The sequence below is a fragment of the Camelus dromedarius genome, chromosome 4 (genome assembly GCF_036321535.1).
Source record: "Camelus dromedarius isolate mCamDro1 chromosome 4, mCamDro1.pat, whole genome shotgun sequence".
In the NCBI taxonomy this organism is placed as follows: Eukaryota; Metazoa; Chordata; class Mammalia; order Artiodactyla; family Camelidae; genus Camelus; species Camelus dromedarius.
In genome coordinates, this window is record NC_087439.1 from 96,195,053 (window position 1) to 96,202,030 (window position 6,978).

The following is a 6,978-nucleotide window of genomic DNA, read 5'->3' on the forward strand; positions in this document are numbered from 1 at the left end:
TTGCTAAAATAAATGAGAGGATTAACCAAAGTTCAGGTCAGAACTGTGCTTGTTTGTCAGTTGCAACCGTGGGTTGTCTGTGAGTACAAGAGTTCAGCAAAAATCAGCGAAAGCGTTCTGTGAGAGTCAGTTACCTACGTATGGAGTTGATAACAAAGGGTACTGTCTGTCTTGTTGTTTGTCAGTTGTGTGCTGCAGTATTTATATCACTAATAGTTTGAGAACCCATTGTTCTGTTTTGTATCACCGTTAGTATTTGTAACTCCCCTCCCTCAGAGCCAGGGAGGAGGTGTCTTTCAGCTGGGCCTCTGGTTCTGACTGGCAGCCGGGGCCCGCGGGCCCCCTTAAAGTTCTGGGCCTCATTCCTGCGGGGGGCAGAGGGATTTGGGCCCCTGGAAAAGTAAGAGGCCTCCACCGCAGGGCGGGTCTAGAAATCCCTTCTCAGCACCAGCAACAGGGGTGGGGGGCTGGGGGGTGTCCTTCCTTCCCAGATCCTTCCAGCCCAGGGTCCGCAGGTCCTGTTCCTGCGGGTCCCCAGGCCCTTGTGAGGGGCGGTTGGCTGGCTCGGGGGCTGCGGCAGGAGCGCCCGGGAGGCGTGTCGATTGCTTTCTAAATGACTGCACCTGCCCGGCTTCCTGACAAAATAACCTCTTGAGGTTACAGCTCCTTCGGGCTCTGTTTTCTGGAACAGGCACACACAGGGGCTTTTGACGTAGCCTCCTCTGTCTTGATTTTGTGGGTTCCGGGGCACGTAGGTGCTTCCCCAGGTCTGGCACAGTCGGCTGGGGCTCCGGCATCAGAGAAGGGCCAGAGGACTGGGCGAACGTTGCAGACAGAGCAGAATTCACCTCATCACCTCCAGGGGCAGACCCAGGCTGCCCCTACCTGGGGTCCCGCCCGTGGCATCCGTCACCTGGGAGGCAGGGCGTGGAGGGAGGGGTCCTTCCCTGGCCACACAGTGCCCTGCAGTTCCTCCTGCAGCAGCAGAGTGGACCCAAAGGTGGGTGCTGGGGGTCTGGGGCTCCCTGTGCCCCGCCCACACAGCTCCCGCTGCCTTCGTCTCAACGACCTTCATTGTTTTAAACTTCCACTTACTTAGTTCACATTCGTTCAGTTAGAAAACTGCATCAAGAAGGAAATTAGCACGACGTATGAGCCCGCCTCCCAAGGCGCGGCTCAGACGCTGGTTGCTGGCGTGTGTCTGCTTTGTCATCTTGACAATTTGTTTTTACAATCTCCCCTCTTTTTCATGTGTAGGTAACACACGCACAGCCGCACGCATGTTCACGCTGTTGGGACTACGTGGCTTCCTTGGTGCGCGGTGTCGACCTCTTACTTTCAGTAAATGACGCAACTGTACTTCCCCCTTGTCACTGTGCTCCCTTAACCCGAGATTTAATAGCTGACGACTATTTCATTGAATAGACGCTTCACTTCGGTTCAGTTGCAAATGTCCTCATTCCAGACTGATTTATTCTTTGGCCTGCCGCCAAGTATGTGCCCCCCCCTCCTTTATCTTTTTGATCTTGGTTTGACTGCATCACGGGAGGGGAAGGGACCGCCGAGTCGGCCTTGAGCTGTGGAGGCTGCCTTATGACCTAGCATGTGACCAATTTCGTAAAATTTCAGAGAATTTTTTTCACAATTTATCTCTTTATTGAGCTTAACAAACAGCATTTTGACACATCATCATCCCCACCTTTTTTCTTATTGTGGCAAAATACACGTAATGTAAAATTTACCACGTTAACCATTTTTAAGTGCACATTTCTGTGGCCTTAAGCACATTCGCACTGCTGTGCAGCCGTCCCCACCATCTGTCTCCAGATCTTCTTCATCTTCCCAAATGGAGACCCTGTCCCCGTCAAACGCTTTCCCCGGTGCCCCTCCCCGAGCCCCTGGCAACGCCCAGCCTGCTTTCTGTCTCCATGAATTGGACGGCTCTAGGGACCTCACGTAGGTGGAGTCACACAATATTTGTCTTTCTGTGGCTGGCTTATTTCACTGAGAACCATGCCCTCAAGGGTCATCCATGCATGAGCACGGGTCAGCATCTCACTTATTTTTAAGGCTGAATAGTATTCTGCTCTAAGGATGGGCCACATTTTGTTTACCCGTTTGCCTTGTCAGTGGACACCTGGGCTGCTTTCGCCTTTTGGCTACTGTGAATAGTGCTGCCATGAACGTGGGTGTGCAAATACCTATTTGCATACTTGCTTTCCGTTCTTTTGGATACACACACAGCATCGGAACTGCTGGGCCACGTGGCAGTCCCGCCACGCTGTTTTCTGCGCCAGCTGCATCGTGCCACCTTCCCACCAGCAGTGCACAGGGCTCCAGAATTTCCCCGCAACCTCGCCCACACTTGTTATTTTCATGTTATTTTGAAAGGACTCTGTACTTTCAAATTGTTGAGTGCAATGTTATATCTATGTATGCTCATTCTGTCAAACGTATTGAGTATTTTGTCCAAATCCGTACCCTTATGGGTGTTTTTCCTACCTGATTCATCACTTACTGAGAGAGGTGTTTTGTCTGAAGTCTCCCACTCACTGTGATGACTAATTGATTTCTCCTTGATACATTTTTTCATCCTTTGCTTTTAAATCTATCTGAATTCTTGTATTTTAACTGTGTCTCTTGTAAACATTCAGTTGCGTAGCCTTTGTTTTTATCTAGGGAATTTATTCCATTTAGATTTATTATTCTATCTTATTAAGTGGTCTCTATTTTCCCCACTTTTGGGTGGTGTTTTTTTTTTTTTTTTTGGCCTAATTTTAGAAAAAGAAAAATGTTTATTCTCTTTTTCTTAGAGCTGTGTGGGTCGGAAGTTCTGCATTATATGGATCTTATTTTAATTTACTAGCTTAACTACTTTAATACTTACAGTTCACAAAGTCTAAGATTGATCAGTATCTTTACTTTCTTCCAATAATACAAGGACGACTCCAACGTAAGTGCTATATCATCTGGCATTTTATTTTCATCCTGGTTTTTAGCTCACAAAGCAAATGTTTTGTTGCTGTTTAGGCAGCCAAGGTTTGTCAAAATTATTCACATATTTACCAGTATCTGCTCACCATTACTTCTTGCATCTCAGACCTTCCGTCTGGGATCATTTCCTTCTTTCTAAAACTGGTCTTTGAGAATTTCCTTTAAGGGGCCCGTGATGCAGCAGGCAGAATTGTGTGGAAATAACCCTGCAAACTCACGAAAGCTGGTCTGGAGAGGGAGTCAGTGGGAATGACCCCGCCCCCACCCGCCCTGCCTTCTTTCCACGGGGGGCGGGCTGCATGCCCACTCTCCCCCAGCGTCCCAGGCCACGACATCGCCATCTCCAGGGCTCTTGGCAGCCTTCTCGGGACCCCTGTCTTTGTAAAAAGTTGTGCTCAAAGTGGGACTTAAACTAAACAGACTTCCTCTAGGAAACACACACAATCACACTGCTGCGAAAGTTGCTTTTATGGACATTTCCCTGAGAAATATTTCTCTCTGGAAAAATAAATTCACAGGATGTAATTAAAGCCATTATGTGTGTATGTTGGCCTGGGCACTTCTTAAGTGCTTCACCAAATGGGCCACCGAATAAAGAAATGAAGGCGGGCTTTGTTCATGTCTAGTAACAATGACCTTTATTAATTGTAACCCAGGGTGTTCTTCTGGTACTTTATGGATTCAGAAGTAGCCTGTCATTGGGCCCTTGTGCAGGGCAGGCGCCCTTGGTCCTGACCCTGGTGTGACCGACCGCTGCAGGGAAAAGCAGAGAGGGCGACGTTGGTGTCACCTGGATGAAGCTGACCATCTCAGTGTCCACAGACGGTTGAATGGCATGTGTTTTCTGGCTTTCGACTTCTGAGAAAATAAAAGAAATTCACTTGTCTTCAAACATCGGGGAAATTAATTTCTGAAAACGAAAGTGACCAAAGTAATGTGCTTCGAGCAGCGCGGCTAAGACGAGCTGTGTGCTTGGTTGTCTGCTTTGGCCACCTTCCCGCTCTCCTTTTTCCAGTTCTTCAGGGAACTCCTCCTTCACTCCAGGCCCTGGCAGAGGACCCAGCCATGGGCTTGCACCAGTCCTTGTGGTGGGCACATGGCCCAGCAGGACAGTGAGAGTATACTCCGGGATCGATAGGTGATGTGGACTGGGAGGTTTGTCCTGCAGTTACTAAGCTAGGAGCTTGAAGGCCTGTGGTGACGCAACACAGAAGAAACTGTCATGGTGGAGGCTGCACACAGAGGAAAGCAAGTCTAGAGATGGATGATACCTAGGGCCAGACTTTGAGCTCCTGGATCCAGCTGTTCCTGAAGACCATCCCATCCGTGACATCTCATTCTCTAGATGTCTTGGTGAGTGTGATGGTTCACTTTTATATGTCATCTTGGCTAGGTCATGGTGCAGGTTATTGGATCAAACACCCATCTGAGTCTTGCTGTGAAGGTATTTTATAAATGGAATTAGCATCCATAATCAGTTGACTTTAATCAGTCGAAGACCTCAAACCAAAAACAGGTTTCCCTGAGAAAAAGGAATTCTGCCTCAAGACTGCAGTGTAGAAACCTTGTCTGAGTTTCCAGGTTGCTAGCCTGCCCTCCAAATTTTGGACTCAAGACTAGAGTAGAGCATCAACTCTTGCCTGAGTTTCTGGGCTGACAGCCTGGGTTTCAGGCTTGCCAGCCTTCACAATCATGGGAACCAACTCCTTGTTCCCAGAGCAGACTCGAAGGCAAGGATGTGTGTGCAAGTGATTTATTAAGGCAGTGCTCTGGGGAGAGGAGCAGGGAGTGGCTGCGGGACATGGAAGGGGCCCTGGAGCGTGAATCCCACCAAAGCTTGCCCTGCATCAGGCAAGGGACAGAACTCGCAGGCTCTTCTGTCTCACCTCCCGGCCCAGAGCCGCCGGGCGCCCGCAGCATCTGCTCCCACAGGCCCACAGGCTCTTTTTTTTTTTCTTACTGATTTGAGTAGAGCCTCTTCTGACAAACCATCCACTCACTGTGTGCGTGAGGGGAACCTCCTTATCTACAGACCATGGTCAAGGCTTTTAATTACCCCGGTGGCCGGACTCTGCCGGTCAGTGCGGCCGTTAGAGCGCAGCCTTGGAGCAGGGGCTCCTGGGCCAGAGGAACCTGCCTGCGGCCGACTGGCTGGCCAGGGCTCTGTCCCCAGGATGTGACCTGAGAGACCCAAGGGGGAGGCGGATGCCTGAGCTGGTCACTGGTCATGCAGGGTCAGGCTGGAATTTCTAACGCAGTGAGACTGATGGCCGAGGCAGAAGCTGAGAGAGAGCCAAGGAGGTCCCTCTGGTCCCTCTGCAGAGAGAGGGATGGGCAAACGCACAGGGACAGGCCAAGGGGAGAGACTGGTGAGAGGAGGGGGACAGAGAGGGAGAGGCAGGGTCAGAGAAGCACCGAGGTCCAGGGAAAGGGTGGGAGACAGGGAAGGGGGAGAGAGAGAAAGAGAGAGCGAGAGGGAATTACCCCAAAATAGCTGCAGCAAAGGTGTCTGGCCTCCATCTCACAGCCTTTCTGTGACTGGGACCTTGACAATCCTCTGCAGAGAGACGTGTGGGGCCCTCGTTGGCCCTTTGAACCCGAGCAGACCTTTGTAACTTCTTTGACCATAGAATGCAGTAGGGGTTACGTTCACAGCTTCCAAGTGTCATAGGACACGCATCCCCCTGACTCTCTCCCCCATCCCGGTGCTCCCACTGGAATCCAGCCGCCAGGTTGTGAGGAACACAGACCACATGGGGAGGCCACGTATGGGTGTCTTACTGGCAGCGCCAGCGAGGCCTCCAGCATCACCTGTGAGCATGTCCCTTCAGACGACCCCGCCCCAGCCTTGGGGCTCCTGGCAGAGGTCTTGACGCTGTGAAGCAGACAAGCTGTCCTGCTGCGCCCGTCCAGACTCCTGCCGCACAGAAATGGGGGGTGACAGGAGGACACCTGAGGACTGTTGTCTGAAGCTCCTGTTGGCTTGCCTGGCCATAGGTGCCCGGGGTGGGGGTGGGGCGCAGAGGAAGAGGTGGCATCAGAGAGAGACACAGGGACAGGCTCGGCACAGCAGGTCGAGGAGAGAAGCAGAGAGTCAGAGAGGCTTCCAGTTCAGGCTGGCCTTTCTAGGTCGGCTCCACCTGATGCTCTGGCCACCCCGTGTCCCCAGACCAAACCAAAGCCTCCCTGGGCCTGAACCAGCTTCCCTGGACGTCTGGTCTGGGTTCGCCTTGCCACCTGACCACCTCTTGCAGGACCAACTCTTACCTCCCAGGGATGCAGGCACCGTCCAGGGCTGGACGTGGCAGCTGCAGCCCCACGAAGGCCGATGTCTTCTATCTTTTCGGCTGGTGTGGTGGACTGAGGTCACCTGGGTCTCCCTGGAGTCCCCCATCCTTCCCCTCTACTAGCTCCTGCACAGAGCGGCCAGCGTGGCCCTGTCCAAACCCAGGGCTGATCACCGCGCTGCCTGCTGAAAGCCTGTGGGGTGCCTGACACAGGACAGGGCCTCACCTCCGGGGACTGTCCGGTCCCTTGGCTATGATGCCTCTGCTCTCTTTGTGGTTAGCATCTTGAGTCCAGCAGAAGCCGCCCCTCCCTGGCCCCACCCTGTCCTTCCGGGCCCAGTACTCAGTGTGACTGCATGAGAAACAGTTACAAACTGGGAGGCTTAAAACACCAGAAATGTATTCTTGCTCAGTTTGGGAGCAGAAGCCTGAAATCAAGGTGTCAGCAGGGCCACGCTCCCTCTGGAGGCTCTCGAGAAGGTCCCTCTTGTCTCTTCCAGCTTCTGGTGGCCCCAGGTCCTTAGCTTGTGGCCCTGTTCCTCCCAGGCCCTGTCTCCCCACATGACCTTCTCCCTGTGTCGGAGTCTCAGATCTCCTTCCTTTCAAATCCAGAAATACCTGTCCTTGGATTTAGGGCCACTCTGATCCAGGATGGTTGAGACCATTAGCTTAATGACATCTGCAAAAGCCCTTTTCC